The sequence below is a fragment of the Haematobia irritans genome, chromosome 5, assembly GCF_050003625.1.
Source record: "Haematobia irritans isolate KBUSLIRL chromosome 5, ASM5000362v1, whole genome shotgun sequence".
NCBI classification, from domain to species: Eukaryota; Metazoa; Arthropoda; class Insecta; order Diptera; family Muscidae; genus Haematobia; species Haematobia irritans.
This window is the reverse complement of record NC_134401.1, coordinates 145,741,177-145,758,974: the sequence shown is the minus strand read 5'-3', so window position 1 is coordinate 145,758,974 and position 17,798 is coordinate 145,741,177. Positions and strand designations below refer to the sequence as shown.

General features: G+C 31.7%; 1 protein-coding gene across 1 annotated transcript in view; it reads right to left on the bottom strand.

Moving 5' to 3' along the window:
* brp (ELKS/RAB6-interacting/CAST family member bruchpilot) overlaps window positions 1-17,798 on the bottom strand; it is a 345,910-nt gene that overhangs the window by 315,971 nt on the left and 12,141 nt on the right. The window contains exon 2 of the mRNA XM_075313347.1: window positions 5,115-6,084. The gene's annotated coding sequence lies outside the window, so the exon portion shown is untranslated. The remainder of the gene's footprint in view (window positions 1-5,114; window positions 6,085-17,798) is intronic.

Sequence of the window (17,798 nt, the reverse complement as noted above, 5' to 3'; positions counted from 1 at the left end):
ATTTTTGTAATTATTTCCCGCCAAAAAAGGCAAACAAAAGTACAAGCCATTGATAGAAGGAAATACCAATAAATTATAGCATACTTTAAGGCTTATGCTATACCAATACCCTCGAAAGGAAATGTGAGAACAAAGGGTAATCGACATAAAAAATCAACAACAACAAGACCTCTCGTTCAAATTAATGCCGATTTTTTTTCGATTTTTGACACTAAATTAAAACAAAAGTAAGGGCTTCCACCTTGTAACCCTTATGAAAACGTTCCACTGAATCTCAAAAGAAATGCAAAGGCATTGGTTGGTGATGATGATGATGATGTTGACTATGATGATAAAGGTTATGCACCACCATACCATCAAGACACCAATGAAGATTTCCAAAATGTCATATATTTTGTAGAGGGTAAATGATGGGGTAGTCAAAAGCTAAAACACTAGCCACAGTAGTCCACTATGAAGAACCACAAAAGGGGAGTGTAACCATAAATCTACCCCACACCCCATTCGCATGAAACGAAAAACAAACATTGTAAGGTAAGCTTTATGGTTCGAACTAGACCGCAACGAACCATCTCTAGGTAAGCAATACACAGCACCACAAACCAACTGTTATTAAGGGTGGGGTGGTGTATGGGTAAAAAATAACAACACCCAACCACCCACCAAACTACAACCATGTTGAACTGAAAATGTTCATCAGTAAACCAACATAACGGCAGAGAAATACTAGTAATTTTATTTTTTTTGGGGAGTACATCAATTATTCACCACACCACCTGAGCCTCAAAATATATAAACAAGTAGTGGGCTCATCTAATTAAGTGAGAAAGAGAAAGAGAAACATTCTCTGCCTTTAAAATTTCTTATCATTTGAATTTTATTCTCACACTTCCAGTGAGAGAGTTAAGAATACTTAAGCTCTTTTATTAATTGGAGAATTCTTCCTCTTTGGTTTCTCTCCTTTCATAGAGAGAGAGAGAGCGAGAGAGTAACTTTTGTAATACCAGTGTTTGTATGATTTATATTCACTAAGAACGCTAAGAGCAGGGCTAGTTGCTTAGATGGTTGACTCTTCGTCTATGTTTTAACGTTGACGCTAAAACAAAAGCGTCACTATCACATCATTGTAAAGCCTGTGGCCTCCCCATCCCCTAAAATATCACAAGCCCACACGCGAGCAATGAGCTCTGAGCTTATGCTCATCGCACGACCAACTCGACCGTTTGTCTCGTCACTTAAGTGCTATTAACATGCCCATATCTAAGGCTCTGTATGTCATGGCATTTGCCGTTCGGCAAAAACACGATTCGCTGGCAACATAAAATCATGCTGGGGCTAGGGCCAAAAATAAGGTTAAAAACATTTTTACCAAATCGATATGAAGACCAAAAAAAAAACAAAAATTATTGGACTGATCTAAAATTAGATGGTGGTGCATGTGTAAGGGCATTGTTTCCATTGTCGGTGTTTGCGGTAGCCTTCTTCCTCCTACAATAAAGGGGGTTTCAGACCCTATCGGAAAAAAATCTACTACCCCAGTTATCTTAAGAAGAAGGTGAAGATGAAAATATAACAAAAGAAACAAATGACGATGAATATTGAATAAAAATGAAGCAACATTTGAGAGTGAGCTCGAGGGAATGACATATGTATGAATGTGTGTGTGTGTGTGTCTGAGTGAGGGTGTGTTTGACAAAAGGTTTCTAGACTAATGGCAAGACGTTAACAATTCGAGTCTTTCGTTCGTTTGCTTGCAATTCATCAGCCCACATAAAATGTCTGGGATATTTAGTTCAATTTCAATTTATGTTTTCAATTGCATTTTCTTCAATGACATTTGTTAAAAGGGTCTTTAATGTATTTCTCTCTTTTACACTTTACGATGGCCCGGATGGGAAGCATTAAGTGAACACTGAAAGAAAAAAGGTTTTTAATTTTAACTTTTTCGGCCTCAATAGGCTTCAAAGACACTATAAAGGCGTTTTCGTTTCGCAAAAAATATGTTGACCTGGTGTTACACTACTTTTCCCCTCATTGTATTTTCGCCCAAATAATAGTGTCAATCCAAAGTTATTGTTAATTCATAATATTGTAAGGACTAAAGCATCCAAAAGCTATTACAGTGTCCTTCATATTTTACAATCAATTTCGAGAATGTTGCACCTTTTTTCCCAAATCGAAATCGCCATAAGGCTATGTTCACAATAGGGAAATATTTGAGTGTTAAACTTTTTTCTGGGACCATTTTATTAATCTCTAGAGAATCACTGGTAACCATTTAGCCCATGTAGGTCCAGTGTGAGGGTAACAGCAACAGAAATGTTTCGAAAAGTGAAGGACAAATTTGATCGAAATCTATAAACAAAATTATCAGGTTTACTTGCCAAAGAGGTCAACTGAAAATGTGCATCTGTGATTGGCCACAAGAACTCCAGCGCCACCGATTGTTATTGTCACCAAAAACTATGGATCTCAATCACGGTTGCGAAAATTGGTAGAATTCTACCAAAATTGGTAGATTTTTTATGTTTGGTAGATTGGTAGTATTTTTTTAATCTTTTGGTAGAATTTGCAAAATATTTCTAAGAGGTACTTTACAATTTTTTTATAGAAATATAATTTTGAAAAAAATTTCTATAGGAAAAACAAGTAAGGAAAGCCTAAAGTCGGGCCGTGCCGACTATATTATACCCTGCACCACTTTGTAGATCTAAATTTTCGATACCATATCACATCCGTCAAATGTGTTGGGGGCTATATATATATATAAAGGTTTGTCCCAAATACATACATTTAAATATCACTCGATCTGGACAGAATTTGATAGACTTCTACAAAATATATAGACTCAAAATTTAAGTCGGCTAATGCACTAGGGTGGAACACAATGTTAGTAAAAAAATATGGGAAACGTTTAAATCTGAAGCAATTTTAAGGAAACTTCCAAAAAGTTTATTTATGATTTATCGCTCGATATATATGTATTAGAAGTTTAGGAAAATTAGAGTCATTTTTACAACTTTTCGACTAAGCAGTGGCGATTTTACAAGGAAAATGTTGGTATTTTGACCATTTTTGTCGAAATCAGAAAAACATATATATGGGAGCTATATCTAAATCTGAACCGATGTCAACCAAATTCGGCACGCATAGCTACAATGCTAATTCTACACCCTGTGCAAAATTTCAACTAAATCGGAGTTAAAAATTGGCCTCTGTGGACATATGAATGTAAATCGGGCGAAACCTATATATGGGAGCTATATCTAAATCTGAACAGAATTCAACCACATTTGGCTCGCATAGCAACAATGCTAAGTCTACTCCCTGTGCAAAATTTCAACAAAATCGGAGCAAAAAAATTGCCCGCTATGGTCATATGAGTGTAAATCGGCCGAAAGCTATATATTGGAGCTATATCTAAATCTGAACCGATTTCAACCAAATTTGGCTCGCATAGCTACAATGCTAATTCTACTCCCTGTGCAAAATTTCAACCACATTGGGGTAAAACTCTGGCTTCTGGGACCGTATTAGTCCATATCGGGCGAAATATATATATGGGAGCTATATCTAAATCTGAACCGATTTCAATAAAATTTGGCACACTTGACTATAGTACTAATTGTTCTTCTTGTGCAAAATTTTAGGCAAATTAGGGTAAAACTCTGGCTTCTGGGGCCATATAAGTCCATATCGGGCGAAATATATATATGGGAGCTATATCTAAATCTGAACCGATTTCTTCAAAAATCAATAGGGATCTATTCTGAGCTAAAACACATACTTGTGCCAAATTTGAAGTCGATTGGACTAAAACTGCGACCTAGACATTGATTGCAAAAATGTGTTCACGGACAGACGGACAGACGGACATCGCTATATCGACTCAAGAGCCCACCCTGAGCATTTTTGCCAAAGATACCATGTGTCTATCTCGTCTCCTTATCCAATTAGAATGTTATTCCATATTGTCGTATTACGATCATATCACAAACATTTGAATTAACCTTTCGACGCTTTATGTTCAATGGCGTTTGTGGCTGAGTGTGCTAAGGCATTCTGTGCCATCAAACCCGGGTTCAACCCCTGGTCGGAGCAAAAAAGTTTTTCAAATTGTAAAAAATTAGGTAAAAGGAAAATAATAGTGTAATAAAAAATATGGTTGAAAAAAAATTAAATTGGTTGAAAAAAATTTTTTTTTCGCTTTTTAAATTTCTTCATTCAAATTAACTTCCAGGGCACAACTTCTAAAGCAATGCAAAGGATCTAAAAAGGGAGTACTTCCGTCCTATGACAAGCCCATGTAAAATTCATTGGAGATGATCCAAGTTTGCACTACTTCCGGATCACAGATTGGGGATCCAAACTACTTTTTTGGAAGCTCTTTTTTTGCTGGGTAGCTATGGACCCACATTATTAATTTACGCTCCCAAATATACAACGTTTGTTTGTAGATTTAAATTTAAAATGGAAAATAATTGACTCTACAAAGTATTATAAATGCAAATAATTTCACTTTATAGTTTATACTATACGATATTATAAGAGAAAACTCATCATTAGAAAGTGAATAACTTCACATACACACACACACATACACAGTGTAATATAGACCACAAATCTTGGGCTTTTGAAGATTACCAATTAATCATCAAATAAACATGAATGTCCTACATTTGCCGTGTATGCTCTAATATCCTCAATTAACCTTTTAATTACTGCTATACATGACCAATGTGAGTACTTATCAAACTACACTCTCTCTTTCTTTCTCTCATACACAACAACACGCACCTGTATATAATCCCAATAAACATTTTCATAAAACCAAGATAAGCAAACACATAAATATTAAAATAAAGTGCATACATAAACAATTGTGAGTGAAATAAGCAACAAACTGTAATTAGTTTGTGTGTGTGTGTGCGTGTGGAGTATGAGTGGGGTCAGTTTTGTGTTAAGGATTCTCAGTTGAGAACGGATTAAGAGAAACAACAAAACATGAATATTAGCCTATGGATTTCTTTGTGTGTGTGTGTGTGGGATGATTGTGAGCGTGTTGAGGGGTGGGGGTTTTTGGGGGGGTTTTATTAGGATCTTATTACACTTACCCGTTTTGTTTAATTTGTAAATTTTGAATGTTTTTTATTTAAACCTCGTGCCAAGAAAAAAACAATAAAATTTGATGGCGCTCTTTTTGGCTTTGGTTTGTTAGCTTCGTAAATTTTTATTATTGAAGATGTTGTTGTTTTGCCGTTGTTGTTGTCTGATGATTGAATTGGAATTGGTTTTTTGTTTAATTCCCTTGCTTCTCTTCAACTTGTTGCTAACAGAGCGTATTGGTATTTCCGTTTCCGCTAAAGCCTTAGCTGATAGCTATTGGTGGTAGTGGTGATGTTAGTTTTTACGATTTCAATTTGGTGGCGATTTGATGATGTGACGACGGTGGTGAAGATTGAGGGTGGTGGTGGTTGTGGTGGTAGTGGTATTGGTGGTGAATGATTCAAAATGACTTGGCTCGCTGATTGTTGGCTAGCAGCGTTTTTAATTATGGCCTGAAAAACGATGCAGTTTAAATTTAAGCATTTTCTTCTTATTTCCGTTTCCGCTATTATGTTGGTTTGTATTGTTATTAGTATTGTTGTTGTTGTTGTTCTTTATTATAATTATTTTTATTATAAGTATTGCTGTTATATTCTTAGTATTTGTAATAGGTAGTTGTAGTTGTTGTTGTTTTTGTGTTTTTTTTTTGTTTTGTTTGTAGTAACTATAAGGAGGATATGGATGTTGTTTTCTTTTGTTTTTGGTTCAATTTGCTTTGATAGGTTTCTTGTAGATGTTGTTGTTGATTTTTAGTATAAATATACTGCTGTGGTTTTTTTGTTGTTGTTGTTATAGCTGCTGTGAAATTTGACTTTTGGTGTTATTCTATTTGATTTGGTTTTTTTATCCTTTTAATTAGTGTAATTTTTTGTGGTTAGCTTTGGCAATGAGCTCACAATTTCAATTTTGTATAATATTTATTTACTAATCAATTGTTGGGGTTAATATATTTTTTGTGTTTTGTTTTATTTAATTACCCTGTAAAATTGCAAATTTAAAATGTTAAGTAAATTAGTTGTTGATTTGGCATTTCGATAGTTAAATGTTTTAAATGTTCGTTTTAGTTCAATTCATTCATATGGGAAATTGGGGAAAATTACATAGATTGACCTTAATTTACTCCTCGCATGAAAAATTATTTTGTTAGCAAGTCATAAACTCAGAAAAATTCAAAAGACGCAGAATCAACAAGTATATACGGCCGTAAGTTCGGCCAGGCCGAATCTTATTTATTTATTTATTTTATTTTATTTATTTATTTGTGTCATTTTAGTACAACAAGACATAAAATCTTATAAATGACAGTACTAAAAAAAAAAAAAATAAAAAGAAAAAATACATGATTGTGCAACAAGTAAACAATAATCAATTAAAATTTTAAAGTTTATAAAATATAAATAAATATGTAAGTTTTATAATTGTACGCTTTTTTAGAAAACTAAAACATTTTTGTGTCTTTGTAATATTAGAATCTTTGAACTACGAATATAATTTGTAGAGCTCATTTTTAAATGCATTAGCATTGCTTAGTATTTGTATGTAATTTGGAAGAGAGTTCCAAAGACGTGTCGTAAAGATGAAAAATTGCCGTTCAGAGGAGAGTTTCTTAAACCGTGGTAAGATCAGTTTTTTACCCCTGGTGGAGCTTGCGAATTGAATGTGGTTAAAGAGATATGATGGTTCTTTGGTATTGATTATCTTGTGAAGCATGGTTAAACACTTTATTTTTAGGTAGTTTCTAAACTCAACATTAAAAATTCGATACGAGAATTCGGATATTCTATCTCTTCTTGTTTTATTAAAAATGTAGCGAGCGATATTATTATAGACTGCGAGCAGTGTTCTACTGTCATTGTAATCGCAACTGGCGAAGACTTCGCTCCCATATAAAAGTGTAGGTATTAAATAAGTTTTTGCAAGAAGCATTCGTATATTTAAAGGAGTCGATGATCGCACTGCCCACAAATTTCTCAACATTCCATTTACTTTTCCAGAGGCGCAGTTAATGTGATTTGTCCAGCTTAATTTTGAGTTGAAGGTTAGACCTAAGTTACAAGATGTTTCCACACACTGTATCAAGGAACCAGAGACATATAAATTCATATCGCTGGGGTTGAAATTTTTTCCAATAACAATAAATTTAGATTTTGATGGATTGAGACATAAGCCATTATTTTTTGCCCAAACACAAATTTCATTTAAATCCTCATTGATTTTTGAGACAGTAAGTCGAATATTTCCGGCACTAGTACTTGTGTATAGCTGCACGTCACCCTGCACCATGGATTGCGTAAAAACTTCTACGAAAGACTGTCATCCACAATCGAATTAATTGGGTTGTGGTATCTTAAAACTTCTTAACATCGTTTTCTAAATTACGAGTTAGTCCATACGTGGTATATATTAGACAAAAAAGGTATGTATAGATAAGTCTACAAATAATTACGAATCGATATGGACTTTTGTACGGTACGTAGAGAGCTAGAATTGAAATATGGGGATCGCTTATATGGGGGATATATACAACAGCGTTGCCAATTTAGCTTTTTTCCCGCTAGATTTGGCTTTTTTTGAAGACGTTTAGCGGGAAAAAAATGCATTTAGCTTTTAGCTTTTTTTCTGGCTTTTTTTCATGACCCTTTTAGCTATTTTTGGCTTTTTTTATTTTCGACATGTTCCTATTGAAATATGGATAAAACTTCGTTTTTATCTAAGTCTTGCTGCCAGAATAAGGTTTTCCGCATATTTCAAAGCTCAATTGAAGCCTTAATAATTAGTCCAGCCATTATGCGGGCATTTTTGCAGCAAATACACCTTGATGTAAAGTTTTTTTCTGGTATTCATAAAAGTTATCGTAAACTTTAAATCTACTATTACCATACAAATTCCTTATATAAACTGTCAGTAAATTATTAGGAATAATAGCATTTGACTCGTTTATCCTTTTTATGTTATTTTAATACGTATTCTAAAATTATTATAATATTACTAAATTAAAATAGTGGATGTGAATTGCTTTGTACACTGAAAAAATATTGTCATGAGGCCAAAGATTTCATGTCTTTAAAATACGAACGCGAATTTTGGTTATAATAGCATTTGTGAATTTCTCTTATATGTTATAAACTGTTTTCCTTGTCCAAAAGCCGATAAAATCGTTTTGTCCTTATAGTTAAGTGATTCAACTTAAAAATGGGTATCTTTTCATGAAAGAAGGCTAGGGTCAATTCTAAAAAATTCTTAAAATTAATTAAATAGTCTTTAAATTTGTGGAGTTTTTGTATCTTGACCACAAACCAAAATAGCGTTCAAAAATAGAAGAGGTTTTTCAACATTTTATTTTAAAAACGTATACATAGAATAATTTCTACTTAAAGTCGAGTCTGAATTTGGAAATTTAAGTTGTCGTTAGCACGTTTTTAAAGCACTGTGATAGCTCATGAAGAAAAAGCTGAAAAAACGAATATTTAAATTCAAATTTGACTCGGAATCAATACCAAAATCATTAGTGTACAAAATCTTTGGAACCGAATATAGAAATAATTAAGGAAATAAAGTTTTGAATGTGGTATTATTTTTTTAACATCAAAAAATGCAATGAAAAAATTCGTAGTGATAGGATCAAAACAAATCTGCTATATATTAATGGAATGGATTTACATTTACGAAAATTGGACAACAATAGGTTTGTATGGGAAATTTTCGAATAAAAGTTATTCAGTATAAACTTGCAAGACAGTTAGAATGGGTTTTATTCTCTTGGGTAATATTAGGTGAAGTGTACACGATCACGAATTTATCATTAATTCAGTTAAAACGAAATATATTGATATTTTCGAATGCAGTTCTATGCGACATTGGACTTGTTGACGATTAACCAGCTGATAATTGCAAGTTTACCGGGAAAAAAGTTTTTTACTAGGAAATATAAATGAAGGACTTGTGATAGTAATCAAAATGTATCGAGTATGCAAACAGAGCTAATATGACATAGATTTTCTTACAGTCTCACAGAAATGGAAATAAAATGAATACAATTAAAATAATATGCATTTTAAGTGAAATAAAGCCTTTAAGTTTGTTAAATTTCAATCAAAAATGTGACTTTTGATACCAAAAAATTTAGCTTTTTTTCTAGCTATTTTTTTAAATTTTTTAGCTTTTTTTGGCTAGTTTTTTGGACAAATCTAGCGGTTTTTGGTGAAACAATTCTGGCAACGCTGATATACAATTATGAACTTGATATGGACCAATTTTTGTGTGATTGGGGATCGATTTATCTGAGGGCTATATATAACTATAGACCGATATGGATCTAGTTAGACATGGTTGTTAACGGCCATATACTAGCACAATGTACCAATTTCAACTGACGCGGATGAAATTTGCTCCTCCAAGTGGCTCCAAAACCAAATCTCGGGATCGGTTTATATGGGAGCTATATATGATTATGGACTGATATAGTTGTTAAATATCATATACTAACATCACGTACCAAATTTCAAACGAATCGGATGAATTTTTCTCTTCCAAGGGGCTCCGGAAGTCAAATCTGGGGATCGGTTTATATGGGGGCTATATATAATTATGGACCGATTTCCACCAATTTTTGCATGGGCGTTTCAGGCCATATATTAACACCACGTACCAAATTTCAAACGAATCGGTTGAATTTTGCTCTTCCATGAGGTTCCGGAGGTCAAATCTGGGGATCGGTTTATATGGGGGCTATATATAATTATGGACCGATGTGGACCAATTTTTGCATGGTTGTTAGAGACCATATACTAACACCATGTACCAAATTTCAGCCGGATCGGAATAAATTTGCTTTTCTTAGAGGCTCCGCAATCCAAATCGGGGGATCGGTTTATATGGAGGCTATATATAATTATGGACCGATGTGGACCAATTTTTGCATGATTGTTAGAGATCATATGCTGACACCATGTACCTAATTTCAACCGGATCGGATGAAATTTGCTTCTATTAGAGGCTCCGCAAGCCAAATCTGGGGATCGGTTTATATGGGGGCTCTATATAATTATTGACCGATGTTGACCACTGTTTGCATACTTATTAGAGACCATACACCAACACCATGTACAAAATTTCAGCCGGATCGGATGACATTTGCTTCCCTTTGAGGCTCCGCAAGCCAAATCTGGAGATCGGTTTATATGGGGGCTATATATAATTATGGACCGATGTGGACCAATTTTTGCATGGTTGTTAGAGACCATATACTAACACCATGTACCAAATTTCAGCCGGATCGGATGAAATTTGCTTTTCTTAGAGGCTCCGCAATCCAAATCGGGGGATCGGTTTATATGGAGGCTATATATAATTATGGACCGATGTGGACCAATTTTTGCATGGTTGTTAGAGACCATATACTAACACCATGTACCAAATTTCAGCCGGATCGGATAAAATTTGCTTTTCTTAGAGGCTCCGCAATCCAAATCGGGGGATCGGTTTATATGGAGGCTATATATAATTATGGACCGATGTGGACCAATTTTTGCATGGTTGTTAGAGACCATATACTAACACCATGTACCAAATTTCAGCCGGATCAGATGAATTTTGCACCTCCAAGAGGATCCGGAGGTCATATCTGGGGATCGGGAGCCACCGTGGTGCAATGGTTAGCATGCCCGACTTGCATACACAAGGTCATGGGTTCGATTCCTGCTTCGACCGAACACCAAAAAGTTTTTCAGCGGTGGATTATCCCACCTCAGTAATGCTGGTGACATTTCTGAAGGTTTCAAAGCTTCTCGAAGTGGTTTCACTGCAATGTGGAACGCAGTTCGGACTCGGCTATAAAAAGGAGGAGGACCCTTGTCATTGAGCTTAACATGGAATCGGACAGCATTCAGTGATAAGAGAGAAGTTCACCAATGTGGTATCACAATGGACTGAATAGTCTAAGAATCGGACAGCATTCAGTGATAAGAGAGAAGTTCACCAATATGGTATCACAAAGGACTGAATAATCTAAGTGAGCCTGATGCATCAGGCTGCCACCTAACCTAACCTAACCTAAAGTCATGTTCCAAATTTCAGCCGTATCGGATGAAATTTGCTTCTCTTAGAAGCTCCGCAAGCCAAATCTGGGGCTTGGTTTATATGGGGGGCTATATATAATTGTGGACCGATGTGAACCAATTTTAGCATGGTTGTTAGAGACCATATACCAACATCATGTACCAGATCGGATGAAATTTGTTTCACTTAGAGCTTCCGCCAGCCAAATCTGGCGGCCCGTTTATATGGGGGCTATACGTAAATGTGAACCGATATATCTCATTTGCAATACCATTCGACCTACATCAGTAACAACTACTTGTGCCAAGTTTCAAGTCAACTTAGCGTGAATTCAACAGACGGACGGACGGACATGCTTAGATCGACTTTGGATTTCACCACGACCCAGAATATATATACTTTATGGGGTCTTAGAGCAATATTTCGATGTGTTACAAACGGAATGACAAAGTTAATATACCCCCAACCTATGTTATGGTGCAGACTATAAAAATTAACTCAGAGGAAAAGCTATAAATTTTCTTTTTATACCCACCACCATAGTATGGTGAAGGGGCTATAATAAGTTTGTCATTCCATTTGTAACACATCGTAATATCGATTTCCAACTATATGCAGTATATATATATATTCTTGATCAGGGAGAAACTCTAAGACGATATAACCATCCGTCCGTCTGTCTGTCTGTTGTAATCACGCTACAGTCTTCAATAATGATGCAATCGTGCTAAAATTTTGCACAAACTTGTCTTTTGTCTGCAGGCAGATCAAGTTGGAAAATGGACTATATCAGTCCAGCTTTTGACATAGTCCCCATATAAACCGACCTCCCGATTTGTGGTCTTGGGTTTATAGAAACCGTAGTTTTTATCCAATTTGCCTGAAATTGAAATCTAGAGTTATTTTAGGACCATAAAAAGGTATGCCGAAAATGGTGAGTATCAGTCCAATTTTTGATATAGTCCCCATATAGACCGATCTCTCGATTTTATTTATTGGGCTTCTAGAATCCGTAGTTTTTATCCAATTTACCTGAAATTGTAAATATAATGGTATTTTAGACTCACAAAAACATGTATCGGATTTAGTTTTTATCGGTCCATTTGGTAAGGCCTACATATAGACCGATTTCACTTCTTGAGGGTATAGAAGGCGCACTGATCATGAAAATTGCTTGACACTGAATGTAAAATTTTTAGATTTTACTTCCTGTAATCATTTAAATAATGGAGGTGAAAATCTACATATTCTAGATTTTAAATCAAGGCGTTATTTTATCATGTTCTTGCACAATTACAAGAGATGTTAATGATTCCTCTAAAACTCAAACAAAAATGGTTCTTATAAATCCAGAATCTGATAGAGTCTTCATGGGTAAAATCTTTAAATTTATCTTCGGGAAGTGCACTAGTTGAACCGCTCTGTTTGGAAGAATATCTGTCATCAAACCCCCTGATATTTGATTCATGGCGTTGAGTATTTAAGATTCGGCCTAGCAGAACTTACTGCTGTATATACTTGTTTTAAATAAAAAATATTTTTACTTTACTTTAAGGAAAATTTGTCTTACTTTGAAGACATCCGACTTTAATGGAGGCACAAACATTTCAAAGATTCTTGTCCAGAATTCTATAAAACAATGAAGTATAGATTTTAAGTTTATTTAAAAAAAAAATTCATTACTTTAAAGAAATTTGTCCTAATATTAATTGTAGTAATTTTTTTTCTGTATTGATTGCTGTTCTTTTTAACTTTTAAAATTGATTTTTTATTCACATTTCATAAGCCTTAATAGCCTTATTTATGTATATTATTATGTATTTATTTTATTATTTTATTATTATGTATTTATGTATACCAATTCCAAATATTTGAGTATGAATGTTTGAAAAAAAAAATGCTAACATTTTAATTTTGATCTATCCATTTAAAATATTAGAATGATGAAATATTATCTCTTGTCATTAAGAAGATATTTTTCAAACAGCCTCAAGTTTAACATGACTGCCATAATTAAGATATCTAATCCATCAAATTTTGCTTAACTGGCTGTTTTTAATAGACGTTGATGTTTGTTTGTTTTTGCCTGATGTTCTTTTAATCTTTTGCAAATTTTTTACTGCTTCGATAATGACAACCATTTTGACTTGCAAAACATTATCGTCATCCAAAGAGATTACACAGTGGGATCGAAACAAACAAGGATTTACAAATATTTTCGAAATTTTCTCTTTTTTCGTACACAATTGTGCGAACATAGTGGTATAACTATTGGTTTTAAAACAAGGAGGAAGTTTCTTGTAACTTAACCACGTTTGCCATAGTTGGTAGAATTCTACCAAAAATGGTAGATTTTTTACTGTTTGGCAGATTGATCGAATTCTTGATGTATTGGTAGATTTTGCAAATTATTCCTCTCCAGCTATGAGGTATTTCACAAATTTTCTTCAGAAATAAAATTTTGACAAAATTTTCTATAGAAATAAAATTTTGACAAAATTTTCTATAGAAATAAAATTTTTGACAAAATTTTATATAGAAATAAAATTTTGAAACAATTTACTATAGAAATTAAAGTTTGAAACAATTTTCTATAGAAACTAAATTTTGAGAAAAATTTTCTACAGAAAAAAAATTTTGACAAAATTTTCTATAGAAATAAAATTTTGACAAAATTTTTATAGCAAAAAAAGTTGACAAAAGTCTCTATAGAAATAAATTTTTGACAAAATATTCTATAGAAAAAACAAATGTTGACAAAATAAACACAATTTTGAAACTATTGTCTATAAAAAATAAATTTTGACAAAATTTTCTACAGAAATAAAATTTTAACAAAATTTTCTATAGAAATTTAATTTTGACAAAATTTTCTATAAAAATAAAATTTTGACAAAATTTTTTATAGCAATAAAATATTGGAAAAAAATTCTATAGAAATAAATTTTTGACAAAATGTTCTAGAGAAAAAACAAATGTTACCAAATTTTCTTTCGAAATAAAATGTTGACAAGATTTTCTATAGAAATAAAATTTTGACAAAATTTTCAATAGAAATAACATTTTGACAAAATTTTCTATAGAAATTAAATTTTGACAAAAAAATTTTATAGCAATAAAATGTTAACAAAAAATTTAACAGAAAATTTTGAAAAAATTTTAAATAGAAATAAAATTTAGACAAAATTTTCTATAGAAATAAAATTTTAACACAATTTTCTACAGAAAAAAATTTGACAAAATTTTGTATAGAAATATGTAAAATTTTTACAAAATTTTCTATATCAAATTAAAATTATGACAAATATTTCATAGAAGTTAAAGTAAAAAAAAATTGTAGAAACTTTTTGTAGAAAAATTTTAGTAAAATGTCCTATAGAAATAAAATTTTGATAAAATTTTCTATAGAAATTAAATTTTGACAAAAGTTTTTTATAGAAATAAAATTTTGACACAATTTTGACCAAATTTTCTATTGAAATTTTAACAAAACTTTCTATATAAATTAAATTTGGACATTTTTTATGGCAATACAAAATAGAAATATATAGAAATAAAATTTTGACAAATTTTATATAGAAATAATTATTTGCCAAATGATATATAGAAATTAAAGTTTGACAAAATTTTTTATAGCAATAAAATGTTGACAAAATTTTCTATAGAACTAAATTTTTGACAAAATGTTCTGTAGAAAAAACAAGTGTTACAAAATTTTCTACAGAAATAAAATGTTGACAATATTTTTTACACAAATAAAATTTTGACAAAATTTTCTATAGAAATAAAAATTTTACAAAATTTTCTATAGAAATAAAAGTTTGACAAAATTTTCTATAGAAAGAAAATTTTGTCAAAATTTTCTATAGAAATAAAAGTTTGACAAAATTTTCTAAAGAAATAAAATTTTGACAACATGTTCTATAGAAATAAAATTTTGACAAAATTTTCTATAGAAATAAAATTTGGACAAAATTTTCTATAGAAAGAAAATTTTGACAAAATTTTCTATAGAAATAAACGTTTGACAAAATTTTCTATAGAAATAAAATTTTGACAAAGTTTTCTATAGAAATAAAATGTTGACAAAATTTCCGATAGAAATAAATTTTAACAAAATTTTCTATAGAAATAAAATTTTCTATAGAAAGAAAAGTTTGACAAAATTTTCTATAGAAATAAAATTTTGACAACATTTTCTATAGAAATAAAATTTTGACAAAATTTTCTATAGAAATAAAATTTTGACAAAATTTTCTATATTTCTATGGAAATAAGATATTGACAAATTTTATAGAAATAAAATTTGGACAAAATTTTTTATAGAAATTAAATCTTGAAAAATTTTTATAGCAATAAAATTTTGACAAATTTTTTTTATAGAAATAATTTTTTGACAAAATTTACTATTGAAATATTAACAAAACTTTCTATAGAAATTAAATTTGGACAAAAGTTTTTATGGCAGTAAAAAATAGAAATATATAGAAATAAAATTTTGACAAAATTTATATAGAAATAAATATTTGTCAAATTATATAAAGAAATAAAAGTTTGACAAAATTTTTTATAGAAATAAAATTTTGACAAAATTTTCTGTAGAAATAAAATTTTGACAAAATTTTGAAATTTGTTACAGCACTACAATTTTGACCAAATTTTCTACGGAAATAAAATGTTGACAAAATTTTCCATAGAAATGAAGTTTTCACAAAATATTCACAAAATTTTCTTTCTTTTTCTTTCTACAGAAATAAAATTTTGACAAAATTTTCTATAGAAATTAAATTTTGACAAAATTTTTTATAGCAATAAAATGTTAACAGAATTTTCTACGGAAATAAAATTTTGGCAAAATTTTCTGCAGAAATAAAATTTTAACATTTTCTGGAAATGAAATTTTGACAACATTTTCTGGAAATAAAATTTTGACAACATTTTCTGGAAATAAAATTATGACAAAACTTTCTATAGAAATTAAATTTTGACAAAATTTTTTTAACAATAAAATTTTGACTAAATTTTTTAAAGCAATAAAATATTGACAAAATCTTCTACAGATATAACATTTTGACAAAATTTCCTATCGAAATGAAATTTTGACAAAATTTCCTATCGAAATAATATTTTGACGAAATTTTCCACAAAAAAAAAAATTTACAAAATTATATATAGAAATAAAATTTTGATAACATTTTCTATTGAAATAAAATTTTGACAAAATTTTCTGTAGAAACTCAATGTCGAAAAAAAAAATTAAGCAACAAAATGTTAACAACATTTTCTGCAGAAATTTTGATAAAATTTCTTATAGAAATAAAATTTTTTTGTTTGGTAGTTTTTTATAAAATTTTCTAAAAATGTAGATAAATTATTTTTGGCTCGAGTGGCAACCGTGATTGTGATTCCACGTGTTATTAATAAGTGCTTCCCGATTCTATGTTAAGCAACTTGACAGGGGATATCATTTTTAAAGCCGAGTCCGAACTGCGTTTTTCAGTAGGATGAGACCACTTAAATAGAGAAGTATTGATACACTATATATGGGAGCTATATCTAAATCTGAATCGATTTCAACTAAATTTGACACGCATAGCTACAATGCTAAATCTACTCCCTGTGCAAAATTTCAACGAATTTGGGCAAAAACTCTGGCTTTTAGGACCATATTAGTCCATATCGGACGAAAGATATATTATAGCTATATCTAAATCTAAACCGATTTCAATCAAATTTTGCACACTTGACTATACTACTAATTGTACTCCTAGTGTAAAATTTCAACCAAATTCGGCCAAAAATCTGGCTTCTGGGGCCATATAAGTCCATATCGGGCGAAATATATATATGGGAGCTATATCTTAATCTGAACCGATTTCTTCCAAAATCAATAGGGATCTATTCTGAGCCAAAACACAAACTTGTGCCAAATTTGAAGTCGATTGGACTAAAACTGCGACCTAGACTTTGATTACAAAAATGTGTTCACGGACAGACGGACAGACGGACATCGCTATATCGACTCAGCAGCCCACCCTTAGCATTTTTGCCAAAGACACCATGTGTCTATCTCGTCTCCTTCTGGGTGTTGCAAACATATGCACTAACTTATAATACCCTGTTCCACAGTGTGGAGCAGGGTATAAAAATTTCTCAAAACATAATTCCATGCCCTAAAATAAAGGGTGATTTGTTAAGAGCTTGATAACTTTTTTAAAAAAAAAAAACGCATAAAATTTGCAAAATCTCATCGGTTCTTTATTTGAAACGTTAGATTGGTCCATGACATTTACTTTTTGAAGATAATTTCATTTAAATGTTGACCGCGGCTGCGTCTTAGGTGGTCCATTCGGAAAGTCCAATTTTGGGCAACTTTTTCGAGCATTTCGGCCGGAATAGCCCGAATTTCTTCGGAAATGTTGTCTTCCAAAGCTGGAATAGTTGCTGGCTTATTTCTGTAGACTTTAGACTTGACGTAGCCCCACAAAAAATAGTCTAAAGGCGTCAAATCGCATGATCTTGGTGGCCAACTTACCGGTCCATTTCTTGAGATGAATTGTTCTCCGAAGTTTTCCCTCAAAATGGCCATAGAATCGCGAGCTGTGTGGCATGTAGCGCCATCTTGTTGAAACCAC